The following is a 20,385-nucleotide window of genomic DNA, read 5'->3' as shown; positions in this document are numbered from 1 at the left end:
GTGTGAATGCATACGGTCTAATAATTTTATAAGTTGCCATATATGGTCTAAAAGTGAAAAAAATGGTCATATAGATCGTTAATTTCGGTAGGAGCAAAATAAGTATTTTACTTTGTTACTTCCTTACATAGAAATATTTTTTTATATTTGATCAAATTTTATAATAATGTACAGTTTTTTAATTTTTTAAAAATATTAAAATTAGATTATCTATTATTTTATCATCTTTATCTTTTAATTTTATTTATTTTCACTATAAAATAAGTTAATGGTACAAATTTATTTGTATGTTACTATTTATTCCTCTGTTTCATAAATGAATTTTTATTTTTTTAAAAGATTCTGGTCCTGTGAAATAATTTTAGTTTATTAAACACATGAAATAGAGAAAATATAAGATACTATAATTGAAAGAATTAATAATATAGATTAAATTCACATTTATTAATTTAAAAAGTTAACAATAAAGAATAATGCTTAATTAAAAATTCCCCCATAATAAGGTTGGGAAGGTTGAACCTCCTCGGAACCTGTGAATCGAAATAACCTAAGAAGCTCTAGAAATAAAATTGGGAAAAAGTCAATTTTCATGGTGTCTTGAAGGGCAACCCTGAGAAAAGTGGGGTTGGATGTGTGGCGCGAGATCATAGTGGCAAGGTGTTATGCAAGAAGAGTTTTTGAGAGAGACCACAAAAAATTATGTGGAATTTTGTGTGGCATTACAACAACTAAACTGTGGGATAGAACTAAAAGTAGAGAGACTACATCTCACAGGAGATTCTATCATCGTGATCAATGCAATAAGACAGAACATGACACCAAATTGGAAGCTTCGCAAGTGAGCATTTGGCTTTTTTGAAGACTTTAATATATCCCATATCTATATGGAGGGGAATGAGTTAGTTGATTCTCTAGCCAACTCATAATTGCAGTAATTCATCCATGATGACTAAGTGTGAAGGGTGATGGCATCATTGGATATATTGTTAAATTCAAAGAACATTTAATTCCCAGTGGTGGTGCCAGATTTGACATGACGAGGAAATTAAAACTTTGATTGCTTGCTCACAAATTCTCGGGAAGCAATCGTGTGAAGTATTTGGCAATCCAAATGTGACATAACATATAGGGGAAAGGACCCAGTAGTTGAGCATGTACCAATTGTTGTGAGGGTTGTTGATACCTTTTATTTCAAAAATTGAACAAATAAAATCTATTGTTTGAAACAAAAAAATATCAATTTTTTTTAGGAAATGTACCAACATTTGTTAGGAAATGTACCAATAGTTGTTAAGAAATGTACTAATATTGTAAAAAGTAACCAATCAGGTGATGCCATATCAGCTACACAACTATTGGAGTCTCTTTTGCATGCCTATTGGTCTCACTTTTTTGGGGGGGGTGTTTTGGACACCTTGGCAAAAAGCATGCTAATGTGGCATCATATTTGATGATGTGTCCTTGAAACCGTAGTTATAAGAAGGGGACTTGCCAAGTAAGCTGCTGTAAAAAAATTGGAGTGATTTGAAAATTCCAAGTAAGATTTTGAGAAGCGCGAAGTTAGGGTGCACAACTACTGGGTCCTTTCCCCTAGACGAAAAATGATGGTGAAGAGACTTGTAATTTTTTCATTCTGGTGAGTAGTGAGCTTTGAGTATTTGCAATGGACACTCTACTAAGATTGATTAGCAAAAAGAGACAAATGTCATTTTTGGGAGAGGTGACCAACAAAAGGTCGAAATGTATCTTCATAATGGTCCATGGCCTCAGCATTCATGTTGTGAAAGTGGTGTTATGTGATAAATTCTTAAATTCTTCTCATCATTATAGGGCTAATACCGATGTTTTGGCCATGGTTTTGGCCACATTGCTAGATGTTGATGAAACAAAAGTGACAACTAGGGTTATGTACAAATGGCTTATCTAGAATTTTCATTTGGGGAAATTAGAGGATGTGCTTGAAAATGTGGATTTGGATAGGGTGTTCCACAGTCAAGAGATAATTATGTGGTTTGGTTCCATGGGAGGGAAGCTGGAAAATACTCTTTAATCTACTCCCGTGAGCCCTCCCTTCTACCCAGGAGGAAGATTGCTATGGAGAGAAGTCTGCTTTTTTCTAAAACAAATGTTGGATTTGGTAGGTGGTTTTAGAGGTATCTAAAAGAAGAGGGACAAATGGGTTACAAGAGTGAGGAGGAAGAGGAATTTGGGATGGAGATTAAAGAAGTGGCAGAGATTGGGGAGGAACCAAAGGATGACAGGACTCTGGAAGACCACACTCAATGTGGTTCAGAATGTGTGGTGGAGGTTTGAATGGAGACATAGAGGGCTTGTCGGTCGAGTAACTAAATTGAGTTATAACTATATTTGGTAGCATAAAACATAAATTTTTTCTATTATTGGTTATATGATAAAATGAACATGTCACAAGTCTTTCTCCATTTTCCTACTAGAGAATTTTTTAATGTGATTTGCAATATGGCATGCTTCAACAAGTAGTAGTGATAGGTGGTAGGATATATGTCTAATGTTCGAGTAGGTTCTATTCTATGCATTGCCATGGTCTCAATACAAGATAGAGGAAGATAGTCTGGAAAAATAATTATTAAAAAAATTATAAATACAAAGGGTGCAACCCTTACACTACCATTTAATTACAAAAAAAAAGACGTTTTAAAAAAATAATGAATAATTATATTTTTAAATCTATAAATTCTAACATTTTTTGTCACTTTAAAGTTAAATGCATTCAAATTTAATTGTTAGATTGCATAATATTTAGAGCTTTAATTCTCATTTGGCGTTGTCTCTCTTTGATCGACATTTTCAACATAATTATATTTTTTATTTGATTTCATTTAGGTTCAAATGCAATTATTATTTTCACTGTATTTATAACTTTAATTTGCATTTGGCATTGCCTCTCTTTATCAACATTTGCAACATAATTCTAATAATTGCTTATTTAAGTTTTTTTTATGTGGACTTTTAAACATCATTTATAAGCAAAATTTTGAAATTTGTTCAACAAGTTTCATCTAATATAATTTTATTATATTAATAGTACTTAAAAATTAATTATTTTAACAACAAAAATTTAAACCAACTACCCTATTTTGAATAATAAATAAATGTTTATATTCAGACCTCTTCTGAGGATACAACTAGTGTTGGGGAGTTGGGTGCTGAGGATTCTAACTCGAATTCTGATGATGTCTCCTCCCCCTCTTAAAAAAGATAAGTTTGAAAAAACCCCAATGGCCAAGTCTCTTATGGGAAAAAGTAGAAAAGGGCTTAAGAAAGTTGTGGTTTCTTCTTCTACTTTGGTTGGCAAGGATACCGCTGTTTCCAGTGGTCCTAAAGCTAACCCTAAGGTTTCCATGAGTGAGAAGGAGGTTAGCAAGTGTTGGCAGCCAAAAACGTCAGTTTCCCCCTTTGTCGCCCCCCGGCACTACTACTGCTAATATTGGTGTTGCAGCTCATGAGGATCTTCATCCCAAATATGTTGAGCTCAGTGATAAGAAGGAGGACTATGACAATGTGTTGGGCATGGCAAGGGAACATGCCATTGATACCTTTAGTATGTTCGAGTGGTTGTTTCATGAGCTGAAAGAGGTTAGACTTAATTAGAGGGCATTGGGAAGTAAGATGGAGGCCATTCTTGTGGGTAATATCCAAGGTAATTAGAAAGAGGTTGGGTAGTGGATGGAGGAGGAGAAGAAATCGGTGTTGGAATGCAGTAAAAGGGTTGGAGAAGGTATTGACCAAATGAAAATAGGGTTTGAAGATAGAATCTCCAATGTGGAAGCTAGCTATGAGAAAATTCAGGCTACCCTTAAGACTATTATGTCTTGTAGCCATAAGATTGTTAAGAAAACTATAGATGCCATGAATGCAATGGTGAACAACCTTGATAGCATGCATCAAGACGGAACTATTATTACCATTGGAGATGATAATGATGTGATCCTTGTAATACCCGCCAAAATACCCCAGAGAAATATAGCTAAATACACACTAATTTTTTATTTATTTTTATTTAACCATACAACACATAACATCACTTAAGCAACGCAGTGAGCACACAACAACATTTAAGTGTTATGAACATAGAATAATTCACTCAAGCTATTCAAACAATTATGAAAGAGGAATACAATAAATCATTCCTACTAACTCCCTAGGGTATCTCAACGTCATTACTTAATCTACCTACATAAGCAATAAGCATTTACTTTCTTCCAGATCATTACCTCATAATCTTAATCATTTTACAAGCATAGGTGCAACATAGTCAATACCTAACACTCATGATATGCAACCTACTTAATATTTCATTTAATATGAGATTATATCTTTCAATGCATAGTTGTTTCCCTTGTTCTCTTAGGTTCATTTTATACACCAAGTCCAAATGTTCCTATTACCATTAACCAACCTTCGACTATTAACATCACCATTCACATACAATGATTAATCCTTACATTGCATTAACACCATTTCCATTTACGATTAACTTCCACATAATCATCTATGATTCTATGCTCCTAGAATTCCTACTACTTCCTCGTGACTCCTAAAGTACATAAAGCAATAATCACAGTCTTCCTAAATATTTAGCCCATAGCTCATTTAATACTCCTAAAATCTCTTACACTATATCAATTAACCAACAATCATCTTATTACAAATTAAGTAACTACACGAATTCATCTCAGCACAACTAAGGTACAATATCCTAATTCCATAACAACTAATAGCATCCACCAAATGGAGATATAATCTTAAACTATAACACACGATACCTTTTAATCCTTTCCTATAAGACAAGCACTCATCTTATTGTCTATCCATACACTTATTAGTAATTTCCATTAATAAGATTAGTAATTCATTCATTAAGAACATCCATACAATATTTTCATAAGGAATATTCAACTACGTCCCCAACATTATAAGATTTCAATCCTACCATTAGATCAATGTTTACAAAGTATGATACTATAATTTCAAATTCTTTAATCACCAAACATAAACATGTCCTAAGATATCTTCTAATATTACTCATACTCATACATCCTACCAAGGCTTAACATTTCTTCTACTTAAAGCATTAGTTAAAGACATCAATTCTAAGCTATTACCATTATCATAACATTTACACCATTTCCTTTTAACATGGCTCATCAAGAATACAAATGCATCATTTAATTCCAACCCACAATACTTATTCACATCTCGTGGATCTATTTCTTTTAATATAAATGCGTTACAATACAACTCAAAGTTCATCATTACAATAATGTACTATAACCAAAAGCTATCACTATAACTAGAACAACATAAACATTTCTCATAAGCATGATTTATTTTACAACCAATACACAATAATTTCACTACATAAATCACATCATCATTTACATTCTTTTTGCACTTATTATCCATGAACTATCTGAAGAAACATCCTCGTCCACGCAAGAAGAATCTAAAGGTAGGAACATCCCAATGGTTTAAAAGCACCAACCACTCGACCATGTAGAACCAAAGGAACCACCCTCCGTGCTAGGAGATGACACAAGGTCCCAACACACACTCTACATCTAAGCTGACACTTATAACCAAGGAGACTAACCACACAAGGACTCTCAAGCAAGAACTCACACAGAACCACAAGAATAAACTCCCAGAGGCGTAAAAACTCATCAGGACATAAAATCATCCAATAAGCATAATCATAAAACATAAAGGGGAAACACATGTAGGAGTGGAGTGTCATCACATGACATCCTCATAACATAGTAACATAATAACGCAAGGCACTAGGTTGATGGACATGTGGAGCCATCTCAACCTATGAGAGACCAAGGGAGATTAGCTTACCATCTTCACGGCCTTCTCATGCTTATCCTAAAAAATCCTCCCTAGGACTAAGCCATGAGGCTCCAAAACTATTCATTATCTCATTTAAATGAGTTATAATTACCCATCCCAATTAATTCATTATCAATGTTAACACTTGTTTACAAATTATGAAAAACTCCAATGTACCCTGGTGGTCTAGACTTTGTGCATCCTTACAAGGAACCTCATGCAAGTCTATCTCTCATGACCTCGATCATCACAAGGAAGCCCACTCCTCCTAACATGGCCCAACAATAAATCACAAGAGGCTCTACCAACATATACACACGTGAGAATAATACTTAATGTAGCCAAAAACTTCCCCACATACTCTTACAACATATGCAAGGCTATAACAACATCAATATAGCAAAACGAGCCTTTTGGTTAGAAATAAACAAAGACATATCAAGCCATCAAATGCTACCATCAAATAAAATATACCATCACAACAAGGCCTACTCACTTGCTGGTCCAAAACAACATAGTAATCATCTCAATCATCCATGGCCTATCACATGGAAGAGAGTCTAAACATCCAAGATGGTGTAGAAAAGTAAATATACATAAAACCATCAAAATACATCAAAACTGATAAAAGCCAAATCTGGAAAATATTAACAAACCTCAAATAAAGCCTCTGGTACAAAATCAATTCGGGAAAATTAATTAAAATAAGCAAAACTGTGAAAAACACATTAACCAGACAGATTCGCGCATTTGCCCAATAGGTTAGTGCATATGTTCAACAGGTTCGCACATATGTTCAACAGGTTAGCACATATGTTCAACAGGGTCACGCATATGTTCAACAGGTTCATGCATATGTTCAATAGGTTAGCGCATATGTTCAATAGGTTCGCATATATGTTAAAATAGCGCATATGCATAAATTTGACAGAAATACTCAGAAAAATTACGACAGAAAAATAAAATCTTACACTTAACCAAATTTTACAAAACAAGGACCAACAAGGTCGCACGGAAATATGGAAATAAAGGGCATAAATGAAATAAAATCTAACCAAGTATAAATCAAAATATATCAATTTTTTCTCACGGCAATACTGGCAGAGAGAACCAAATAAACTTGGCAGATCTCCAAATAACCCAACAAAACTCTCACAAAATAATCACACTCCGAGAGGGGATTACAAAAATATCCTCAAACAACTCGAATGGAAACCACAAGAAGAACATTCACAGAGAATAAAAATCTACAGAGTCGTGAATATATTCTCAGAAAAACCAAAATATAATTTCCAGCCAACTATACAGAAACTCACATAACATAAAGTTCTCACCAAATATTTATTTCCAAAACCATATTAAAACTATAGAATATGCAATACATATTTCTTTCAACCCAAGCCCAATACTCTTGCAGACACGGTGCATACACAAAGAGGCCATTAAAATTAAAATACATAGGCTCAAGCTCCAACCTACAACCTGAAGTAATGGAATGAAGCTGAAGAAGAGCTCCCACAAAGCCAAACCAAAATCCAACCAAGCTCCAGCCAAAACCAAGAGTGAAGAAATCCAAAACCAAGGAAGAAAACTTGTTGGAGAAATTTTTCAGAGAAGAGCCAATCCGAAACACATCACAGGAATGAAAATAAAATGCCAAACAATAACCAAAAACCCTAGCCTCCACAACAGCCAATCAAAATATTCGATTCTATAATATATTTTACCAACCCCACCATATAATATAATTTTACCTCCCTTTTCAAATTCAACCAATAAGAGAAGAGGGTAGGTAAGATAAATATAAATCATTTTTTTACAATTAGGTGGCAATATTTTATTATTTTATTTTAAAGTGTATTTATACAACCCACTTAATATAAAAGTCAAACAAATAAATAAAACATGAGCCACAATTAAATAAATCAAATGGAGAAATTAAATTAAATAAACCAAAGGCTCATAAATGAATTAAAGAACCAGATAAACATTAAATACCAAATAAATATTAAACCATAGATGATTAAATAAATAAATTAATTAATTAACAATTAAATACCAATAAAAGGTTAAATCACAAATAAATATAAAACCACAACATAGGCTAAACAATAAATATTAAATAAATATTAAATCATCATTAAAATAAATAAACATTTAAATATCAAATAATTAAATACCCAAAAAGGCAAGAATCCAATAAATTAAATTAAACATTAGATAACCAAATAATCAAATCACTATTAATCAAAATAATTAAAATAAACATTATTAGCTATTTAATTTTGCATCAATCATCAATCAGTCTCAACATAATAGAACTAACCAACCAATACTAACATACTCACAACACAGAAGAAATCAAGCTTACTAACTGACATGGCGACTTGTGCCAAGACGCTAACGACTCACAGTGCACAACTTAGACCTAGAGTATGTGAGGGGAACTTGTGTCAATTCCGAACCACATGCCATTGGGATTTAAAGACATGCTCAGACCTGTGGAGCTAGGTGGAGTCGGTGTCTGGTACCTGCAAATCCTGCACCCACAAGCAACGATACCACACACACACACACACACACACACACACACACACACACACACACATAATAGGCAAGGGTTAGAGAATCACAATGACACATCCTGCTCGCAGTGAGTGATGTAGAATTGTCTCTATCTCGAAGACAGTCATACAACAATCAAACACACCATAAGATCAACTCATCATAGATAATCATTAAATATGGTCAGTACATAAAAACATCATCAAGTACATGATTAGAATAATTCATGATTATAGTAAGGCATGTAAAATCCATCAGCACTTATGCTCATCAAATCACATGATCAAAATAATCTTTTGATAATATATCACATAGTAAGTATATAGTATCTAATAAATCACACGATCAATAATGATAGTATCAACATCATATAAATCATCTGAAATAGCCTATGTCCAATAATGTCTATCATGCATGAATTAAAAGTCAACTCTAGTCAAAACAAGTCAAGTCAAGGGTGGACACTACAATCCTGGTTGATGAAGAGCCCAATAAGAGGACTCGAGGCAATATGAATAAGAAAGAAGTCACTCAAAATGTGGACTACAAGGAAATGAAGGTTGCAGCTAACAAGATGAGTATCCTAGAGGCGGAGGTGGTTGAAACCCTCAATTGCCTCATGTAGTTGGGTTGATGGTTCTGTTAGTTTGTGGGTTCGGTCTCTCTATTAGTTTTTTGCTACTCGTTTGGGCTTTTATTGGCTTTTTGGATGTTGTTTATAATATTCTATACTTCGTAGCCTATCTTGTTTTGGATACTTTTTATAAAACTTTGATTCTAAATCTTTTAGAATCCTTTTTGTAAAGGGTTTTAGGATCCCTTCAAAACCTGTTTTTGCCTTAATCCAAAAAAACAATGATAACAAAAATGATATTTAATAAATTTTAATGAATAATTATTTTTATTTTTTATTGGTAAATGAGACACTATCGAGGTCACACTAGTTAATTCATTCATACAAGGAAAAATAATCTTGGAATGTGCTACGTGAGGCCACAAATACGGGAACTCATCTTTGTTAAAAACATCCTAATCTTCCCAAACAAGAGATCCTATAAAACAGGATGATACAGGAATGATGATACTCAACTACATACTTGATTAATGATCTACTTTTAGTCTGGGATCAAATATGCATGTTGAAATTTACCTCATTTTCCATCCTCTTTATTTGCATCGTTGTCCAATTTTCACTGACTCCCCATCATCCTTTGCTTCTTTTAAATTCTCTATAGATGTTCCTTACCAAAGAGATGTGATCTTTGAGCTCAAATTTTCACTGACTCCCCATCATCATTTGCTTCTTTTAAATTCTTTATAGATTTTCCTTACCCGAAAGACGTGATTTTTGAGCTCTTTCGTTGATCTATTAAAACCTCTCTAGAAACCATATTCTTTGATGGCTTAACACAATCTCACCACAAAAGAAAAAGAGTCATCTCTATCATTTCATGGGGACAATACTTTACCTAGTGTCTCTCCACTGGATTGACTTGTGTGGATATCCAAAATGTTATTCTCACTTGGATGCTCAATAGAAAAATAAGTGATCATGGAATTTGTAGATTTTGAGATTGGAGTGGTAATTAGATCATTCAATTTAGTATTAACTACTTGAGATTTCTCACTAGGGGAGATTGGAGCTCTAGATGGTGGAGGAGGTGAGGGCATTGGATTTCCCTTTGGGGAATCCTGATTGTCATTACATACATTCTGCGATTTGAGGGTAACTACGTAATGTTGGAGCTCAACCCCATCACGATATGATGACTTACCACTTGATTATTATAATACTCTTTCACAGACCTCAAAACTTCTGAGATTGGGGCATAAAGTGATCTATAGAGTAGCATTTTATGCATCTCAAAGGAACTTTATCATAGTCCACAAGTTGCTTCTAACACCGATCTCCCACCATTAATGAAACATCTATAAGGAGACCCTTAGATAGGTCCATTTCTACACATACGAACACAAATTTGGAGTTTTGATACTTAAATATTTCATCTGAGAAATAACAATACCTGCCTAAGCAATTGCCTATAGCTTGCAAACAAACAATTTCTCAAAACTAAAAGGGAGGATGCAAAGAAGCACCTAGAGAAAGGTAGAGGAGAAGGTCTTAATTTGAGGGGGAAATGAAGGGAATCGAGGTTTCATGTATAAAAAATCACCTTCATTAGTCCAAGGACCATTCTCAAGCACCCATCTCTTTTATACAAGAGATTTGAATTTTAAGATTAAAAAAATCCAATGGAACATGAGAAAATACAAATTTCCTTCTCCATAGATTTCTAACTTGATGAAGGATCCACAGGGAGAGTAGTCAAAGCAGCCCCCAAATACTTTCTTAAGGTTGATATCTTATTGGCTTTGAATTTTTTATAGGAAAGGAAGAGGACATCTTGACAAGGTTTCAAAGGTTGCAATTTTTTAGCCAAAATCAATCAAGGGCAAAGTTTCCACAATTAACTTAGGGCTAGTAAAGACTATGATTGATTGTTAGAAATTTCCCATTATGAGGAAAATTCAAACACTTATGAATGGTGAAAGGGATGACTTTCATGTATTTAAGATAAGGATGCCCCAACTTCACATGAAATTGGTCTCAGGTAGGGATAATGGCAAAGGTAACATCTAAGCACTTAGCACAAACTTCAACAAGAAGGGTGATGAAAACTATAGTGGCACAAGTGAAACCATCATGCATCTTAAACACAATATCAAATTTTTCATAGTATCTTGATGAAATTGTTGTGCATAGAGATTTTCTTCTACACAATTCACCATATATTGGATCAAGGAGAACTCCATGAGAAATCTTGTCTTTGATCTTCACAGTAATGTATAATGGTCCATCAAATGATTTTATGATATCTCTTGAGTCAAATGTAATGCAAGGTTCTCACTTAGGCTTTTAGTTGCTCAATAAACCTCAACATTGTTAGCTTCATTAGATATATAACCAATAGCTATAAAGCATGTATCATTATGCACAACGACATTGGTAGAATGGGAAGGCAAAGGATTGGTAAATATTTGTAAATTTTGATTAGGGTGTGCCACAAATTTATTTCCTTTATCATTCACACATTTTGACCACTATAGCATTAGAGTTAGTAAGATCTTGAATTTTATGTTTCAAATAGATGCATTTCTCTGTATCATGCCCAAGTTGATGATGGTATTGACAAAAGGCTCTTGAATCAAAAGAAGGTGGTAAAGTCTTGGAAGTTGTATGTGGTGAAAAATGATCATGATAAGATTTTGTAAAACCACAAAGATCCAACCACAAACAATCCTAATCCTACAATAAAACATTCACCATACACCAATAAATATAACTGAGAACATGCAAATCAACAAATTGAACAATAATACCATTCAAATGTCAACTAGGGTTTCAATCTCCATTGATCTTGTTTGATATAATTTGCTCTCAGATTTTTTCTATGTGTACAAGAGCTCAACAAAGAACAGATGGTGGTAGTGAAGTCACTTGATCGCAAGAAGGCTTGATAGTCTCATTAGGTTGTAGAAAGAGAGAAATAGTCCTTATATAGAAGACACTTTAGAAAATGAAGGGATGGGATTAAGAGGTGAAATAAATAAATGGTTGGCTAGGATTAACGGGTAGGTAGAAGAAATTATAAAATAATGAAGGGGGTAGGTGGAGGAAAATTAAGAAATAAATGACATGTGTCATGAAGAGAAAAAGCTAATGAAATAATTAAATAAATAAAGATTTATTTAATTAATAGAGGAAGTGGGATCAATTAAAGAAATAAGATATCAAACTCTTAAACGAAGCACAAGGAGAACAATGACAATTGAACAAATAGCAATATGGGCTTGTAAGGGAAAGAAAATATCTTCCCACTTGCTCACCCTAGCCCGGGGTGTTATTGTAGTATTCTGAATCTATGCTTATTGTAATTAGATGTAGAAACTATTTGGACTACGGTCCTGGGAAAGGCCGGAGGTTTTCTCACCTCCACTCTTTCCTACCAGCGCCCACACGAGTGGAGTGATGTAAAAATTAATTTGAGTAATAATTTTTTTTTGGCTATGGCCTCTTACCGATCCAAAAAAATAAAAATTAAAGAAATAAGATATTTATTTAATTTAGGGAAAAGATAATTTAAATAAATAAAAATATTTATTTAAATAAGGGAAGGCTATAAGAGGATTAATGAATTAATTAAATAAATAAATAATTATTCAATTAATAGAAGTCTTAGGATAAAATAATTAAATAACTAAAATATTTATTTAATTAAGCTAGGACAATTTTAGGTTTCTACATTTTGCCCCTCTTTGAGACAATGCAGCTTGTTGCATTAGCTCAAAGAAGATAAATTGATACAAAGTTGCCCTAAACGGGAATGATATACCCCCTCGAGAGATTGGATGAAAAATTTGCAGAAAATCTCTCGATAAGAAAGAAAGGCTTGAAAGGATCGACAGGATAGGGTGACAAAGTCACACGGGAAAAAGAGATAGACAAGAGATAAGAAGACTGACACAAAAGACTAGGACTAACAAGCCTATATGTACAAGCCACGAGGAAAACATCCTCATTTACATCCACAACATCAAGGAGATCAGAGCACCTAGAGATTAGAAAGAAGTCAATGATGTAGGAGAGATGGCAGAGTGGCTTCACAGGTTCGATCGCATCCGATGGTTCCAAAGACCAGATGACATGCGTGAGCCGGTATGTGCCTCGACATTAAGTTGTACATTTATGCATTTATTGCTTCATTTAATGCATTTTAGAGTAGTTTAGCAAAAACACAGAATTGACAAATTAGGTCTTAACGCGTCTAGGTCTAGTTTGTATGCGTATGTGATGAATAGGTAGGTATAGGTTGGCTTAGGACACGTCTATGAATGTAATTGTGTCTATGTATGAATGTGGGCACGTCTGTGATAGATAGGCATGTCTCTGTCAAGAAGGCATGTTTTCAAAGATCAAAACCACGTCTGTGATGAACAGGTGCATCTGCATTGCAAAAGCGTGTCTAGGTCTAAACAATGTCTCATTTGTGCTTAAGAAAGAATGTCCATGTCGTCAAAATGTGTTTGGGTAGGTTAAAAAGTGCATCTACATAGCAAAAATGCGTTTGTGTCTAAGATAGGAAAAAATTGACAGTTTTGTGATGAACATACGTTGTTAATTGGATAAGATGCTGAGAGGATTCACTCAAATAGGTGCCCTAGGAAGACAAATTGAAAGATAGGATAGAATTAATTCTATGATAAACATACGTTGCCAATTGGATAAGTTGTTGAGCAGACACACTCAACAAGTGCCCTAAATAGGTAGGCTTGCTAAGATGAAAATAGGATAAGTCGTTGAACTGATAAAATCAGGTGAGTGCTCTAGCAAAATAGGATCAAGTGCAATGTGAGAAACATATACACTGATAGGATGCAACGCCATGTGATAAACATAAGAAGTAGGATAAGAGTAGCACTATGTGATGAACATGAGTACCACTAGGATTGACATGATTGATACGACTAGATGCAGGAGTACTTGCCCCAGTTAGAGTCATGAGAGAGATTCCCAGTGACTCAATATGATTGGAAGACTTAATTGCCATTGATCTTGATAAAGCTCTTGTTTTGTTTTCTAAAGTTTTGAAATGTTTGATGAGTATCTTCATTCCTATCAATTAGAGTCAAAGATGAAGAGGGTTTATATTGACTCACTTAAATCTAATAATTATGTAGCGTGATGTGTACAATCATGTGAAAGATGAAAATTCAAAAAATAAAAGCTTATCTCTAATGTCACTTTACAAATCATTAATGAAAATCCTTTGAATATCACCATTCGACACATGATAAGCAATTTGCATACAAATATTTATATCTAGGTCAATGAAATTAGTTACTTTTTACTTAACACCTTGTTTACAATATAGTAAATCAGTCAACATAACTTGTGCGCCAATATTGTTTTGAAAGTGTTCAATGAATGTATCAGCCAATTGTTGAAAAGTGTCAATTGAATAACTAGGATATGAGAGAAACCATTCTAGAGCTTTATCCTTTAAACAACATAAGAAGAGTTTTGCAAGGAGTTTGTTATCATAGAATAAGCCACAACACAAAGTAGAAAATATTTTCATAAGTGTGGAGTCATGTTGTCCATTACATTTCTCCAAATAAGGAACCTCAATGTGTTGTGGAAGAGGAGTATGAAGAATTACAATGAAAAGTGGGCTAGATGTGGAATATGTAGGAAAAGTGAATTTAGATTAAGCTATGGTAGAAAATTGTTTTTGTAAAGATGAAACATTTTGAAACAAGTGGTTTATGGTGGCTTCGATGGATAAATTGAATTTAGAAAGGTTGGATTGTAATCGAGGATTTGAAAGTGTGGTATGATAGGTAGGTAGGTGGATGAGACATTTGAGAAAAAAAAATGGGAAATTGGTTGAAGGTGGAATGTGATAATATTGATTGTATCAGTAGCCATGATGGAAGATGTATATGTAGGCACATTAGGTAGGGATGTATGAATAGGCATGTAAATCTCAACTTGGTTTGGAGGAGTGTAATGTCCAAGCACTTTCACAAACCTAGCCAACTTCATAGAGTTTTCATCCACTATGTGAGATATACAATGTAAAACATCTACACCATGCTTATCATTTTGAATCAACCTCCATAAACCTTCTATCAAGGGGATTGCCTCTCAGTCCAAGTGCTCTTGACTCGGAAATTATTGAATATCTTCCTACCACTTATCAATATTTCCTAAATTTTGAATGGACACTCAAGTTAAAGAGTCATCCTCATCATGAGAAGCATGAAGAGAAGAATACTCAACAATTCTAGGAATGGTAGGTGTTGGATTAAGAGAAGAGGATTGACCAACTCAAGCTCAACACCCTTGGTGTTTAAACTGTGGGAAGCCATGAGTTTATAACTTCTTCTCACCATGATATTAGATATGACATAATGGGTAGTGAAACTCATACACAAGAACAAGCTCGAACAAAGAAGTAAGGAAAAGTCAATGGAATTGTTTTTTTGCTCTCAATGCCTTTTATACGGCTGTGAATGATAATGCAAGCAATTGACAATTGGTATGCAATTATAACAATGAAACAAGTGATTAATGTCTCTAAATATGTAAATGATGTGAATTAAACATAGATTTGAACATTCAAATCACAAACTATGCAAGCTATGTCCAATTCACAAAAAAATGTAAAGTGACAGAAATGAGGTTCACTAGTCTAAACATGTAAACTAGGAATCAAACCCATTCACATCAACATATGTTTTTTTTTTTAATCGATAACTTTGATTTATATTAATATTATAAATTTAAAAGAAAATACATTTTATCAATTCAAAATCAAGGATTAAACCCTATTCAAGTCCTAGAGTAAAGAGAAGAGCAATCAGCTAACAGAAAGCTTATTGCCATTGACACATTAACCACCAACCCCCAAAAATACAAACTATCAGCTACACCACAACCCTTCAAAAAATAAAAGGTGGTTTGAAACCACCACCACAAGGCACCCGTATACAAAGAACAACAAACAAATACTACTACCCAAGATCCCAAACACAAAATTACAATACACATTAAACTTTCTTCTTCTCCTTGCTTGGTCCCTTCACCCAAAAATCCTGATGGTTGAACATATACTTCTACTTTGAGCTCCCTTTCTTGGCCTCCCTAGCAATTCATAGCTCCACTTCATGCTCCCAGATGAATTTTTTGAGTGCCTCCCACCCAAAGCAAGATTCCTCTATGCACACCTCTCTATTTTCCCCATCGTTTCACATAATAAATGGTCAAAATGCAATATTTGATTCCCCTCCTAACATAATACCCTCTCCAAATGGTTGATGTGATCCCTTCCCCACCACTATCCTTGCCATGAGATACATCAACCCACACAAGGAATGGTCAGGAACACATGCCTTCATCACCCACACCACCTCCTCTCTCAACCCAAAAGCTAGACCCCTCCACCATCAAATAAATAATATCCACTTTTATTCTGTGGCAAAATTCTGATTGTTGGTAATCCTCCTCAAGTAGGATCCCCATTATCTACAAAAAAGAGGGGTCATCAAATTTGAAAATCCCCCTAAGTTGTTTCTTTGATATCTTGTCAAAGAAGGCAAGTTATCGTGTGAGTGAGTGGAGTAAAAAAATTGCTTCCATCTCCCTTAGTTGAAAAACTTTTAAGCCTCCTCTTGTCTCGATCCTTCAAGATTCTACCACATGCCAACACCTGGAGAATGCCAAAACCCGCCACCCACCATCATATTTAAATGACTTTCAACTCACCCCTTTGCAAGGATATCATTAAATGACATTAAAGGTTACACAAAATGTGGCGTGCTCATTAGTCCTCCACCAACTTAACACCACATAAATCTTCCCACACTCCAACCTTTCACACTTTGATTAATGATGTGGCCTTCTTTGAAAGTACATCAACCAAATCAGTACCCTCCCTCAAAACATGCGGTATTTTAAAGGATTCAAAAATTTATAGATCCTTTCTAAAAATTTGAACAAATTTATTAATCTTCCACGCATTCACCTACCCTTTTGAAAGGGCATTTACCACAATTTGGGAGTCACCTAATAGATGCAAATGAGAAACTTACAAAGATCGAGCCATCCTCACTACCCATAAAGCCACCTACACCTCTGCCTCGTTATTCATCCTATCAACCAAACACCTAGCTCTGATAGCTGAAATGTTCTCATTCCAGTCTCGAGCAACAAATACCACCCTCGATGGTCTTAGATTTCCCTTCAACGTACCATCTAAATTCACTTTCATCCAACCAACTTCTGGCTTTTTTCAAACCATAGTAGACCTAATTATCCACTGCCCCTCACATAAACTAGATCCACCTGGGAAGGCCCATCAACGGGTTGAACATCAACATCTATTAAAGAATAGTTAATAGGCACAACATCAAACCCTTGGGATGTTACGAAAATGACATCTCAACCTTGTAATAATAAAAAGGTATTGTTTCTAATAGGTTACTATTGATATGTGATTGTTGGGGGGAGAGGCATTTAAGGGAGGTACCTATTGTAGCATCATAAATTGTAACTGATCTAATTTACACCTCTTGTTTGTGTTCCTACTTTAGCATGTCCCATCTCTATCCCCTCTCTAGGTCTGTTTTGGCTCCTTTTCCAACCCATGATGTCATGAACACCATTGAGTGGGCCCTCATATTGAAGTTCCCTTCCCTTTTTGTTGATTGGCAGGTCATGTTTGTTGGAGGACCAAGGTGTGGAGCCTTGGTCTAGACTATGGCACCCCAAAATTCCCTCGTCACCTTTAAATAGGCCCCAATTTGAAATGGGGTAGATTCTCTACCTCCACAATGGAATTCGGTCCCTATGGCTACAGTTGATCGTTGGAGGTTAGTCTGGTTGGTAATTTAACTAGGGAACCCTATATAAAGACATCTTATCAATTCATTTTAAATCTAAGTCTCCATTCACTATCTACCTAAAGAATTTGTGCATTCGTGAAACATTCATCATCAAGCATTTTTCAGAGATTCAAGGTTGCATTTCATTCTTCAAGCATTGTGGAACAAAGTTACATCAATCTCGATGCAAGCATGTGTGTGTGATTAGATTTTTTCAAGTTAATGTGTTTCTCATGCCATTACATTCATCATTTGTGGTTATATTCAAAGAGCATTGCATCATCATCAATAATTATAGATCTAAGGTATATCTCCTTAATATTTATTTGAATGTTTGCATTATTTCAATTAAGGTTAATTTGAAAAAGGCTCAGGAGCTATACAAGAAAAAGGCTTAGGAGTTGTACTCAAGAATTCTGGTAGAGTTGGCAGTAATGAATATGTTCAACTTTTGACGAAGGGAAAATCTGATCTACTTGGTCCTAAAAAATCAAGCCAAACTTTTGGGGGCAAGTTATAAATATCTTATTTTGTCTAGATCTTAGTTTGTGGCTCTATGGGATATCTATAGCAGTTTTTTTTCAACGGTTGACTTCAATTATTCATAGTTTTACCCTAATTTCCCAAATATCATCCAATTTTTAACTAAAAAAGAAGGAGACCCATAGCCCACAAAATTGGTAAATATGATCAGCATACTAAGCCCCTTTTCTAAATCAAAATGTAGCTAGATCTATTGGATTCACCCCCTTCTTTTAATCTATGGTTAATTTAGTTAGTTGGTGTTTTTATTTGTTGAAACCTTAATTCCAAATTTACACCATTGCATTTTAAGGATAAAGTTTTGATGAATGATGTTGATCTTACTCCTAAAATGCTTTGTTCTCCAAGAAAAGTGTGTTATTTGATGTAAAATTTGTTTTGCATACACTTGAAGACACAAAAGACACAATGTTTTGCTATTTGGTCTTGAATGTTTGATTCTTCAAAATAAGACAAGCATAATTCTTATGGTTGGCCAGGACAATACTTGTTGATCCCACATGGAGTTTCCCCTGAGGCTACGCTATTCAGAGCGGATACTTAGATGCTTGACTCCATTGGCTCCACCCTCGACACTCACTTCTTGGGGCAGCCAAGCATTAATCCCCATGAAAACTCCCCGTGGTGAACTTTGTATCTCTACTAAGAACCATATGTGTGTGGGCCGCTACCAGAGGTCCGACCTCCTTCCCCAACAACTAGAAGGATTTTGGCTTCTAAAACAAAAAGGTGCTAGTAAGGGCATCCGCTCGTGTGGCCATACATGCGGCACTTTCAGCTCTGTAAATATAGAAGGCTCCTAGCTGGTAGGGGTTACGCCCTACAAATGATCAAATAAATTTGATCAAACAGGTTTATGGGGAGACATAGTGTCGGTATGAACTAATCAGCACACGTTATGCATAGTTTTCACCATGAATACAGTTGTTTATAGTGGTTTGGAAGAAGATGGCTTTTCTTTTGCTACCACTTGGGTCATTCTCTCCTCACTAATAGTCCTAATGACCACACAGGGAGACAGGCCCTCTAAAGATGAAACAAAAAGAGCCTATTGCTCAAGACACAAAAGACAATGGTTCAATTTTAGTGCACCAATTGAAGTGTTTACTAGTCTATGAGAACAAGGCACATGATAAAGATCAAAAACCCTTGCCAAGCTCCTACAACAAAGATTTGTTAGTAGTTTGGATTGTTTCAAATGATCACCCCTTCCTGCAAGCACACAAGTTAAGTAAATTTTAGATCCAAAAGACTTTGTGAAATAGGGGCCTTCAACAATGCGTTTTGTTGACCAATTCAAACATATGATTCATCACAAAAAAAGACCACCTATAAAATTTCAAGAGATTTCCAGAAATGTAAGAAAATCCAAAAAATTTGCTAATTTGCTCCAAAAATTAATTTTTTATGAAAAATCATAAAAAATTCATATAAAATGCAAAATCGATCCAAAAAATCTGAAATTTTTACTGGAGAATCCTGCTAGTCTTGTAAACCTACATAAAAAAAATTCTGTAACAAATCCAAACAGTTTGTGAGATATGAGTAAAATAATGCAAAACCCTAATTTTCAAAGATCCAATTTTTGAGGAATGATTTTGCATCAAATTTAAAATCACAAAGAACAAATCCTATGTATAATTCTGAGAGATTTCCAAAAATGTAAGAAAATCTGAAAAATTCGCTAATTTTCTCTCAAAATTAATTTTTTTATGAAAACTCATAAAAAAATCATATAAAATGAAAATTTGATCCAAAAATCTGAAATTTTTATTGAATCCTTCTGATATTTTTCATGACCTTCACAAAAAATTTGATGCCAAAATTCGAAGCCGTTTGTGAGATCTGATCAAAATAAGGAAAAACCCTAATTTTTAAAGATCCAATTTTTTAGGAAATATTTTGCATCAAAATTAAAATCACAAAGAACAGATCCTCTATATAATTATGAGATATTTC

Source organism: Cryptomeria japonica, chromosome 8 (genome assembly GCF_030272615.1).
Source record: "Cryptomeria japonica chromosome 8, Sugi_1.0, whole genome shotgun sequence".
Taxonomy (NCBI): Eukaryota; Viridiplantae; Streptophyta; class Pinopsida; order Cupressales; family Cupressaceae; genus Cryptomeria; species Cryptomeria japonica.
This window is presented reverse-complemented; position numbering follows the sequence as displayed.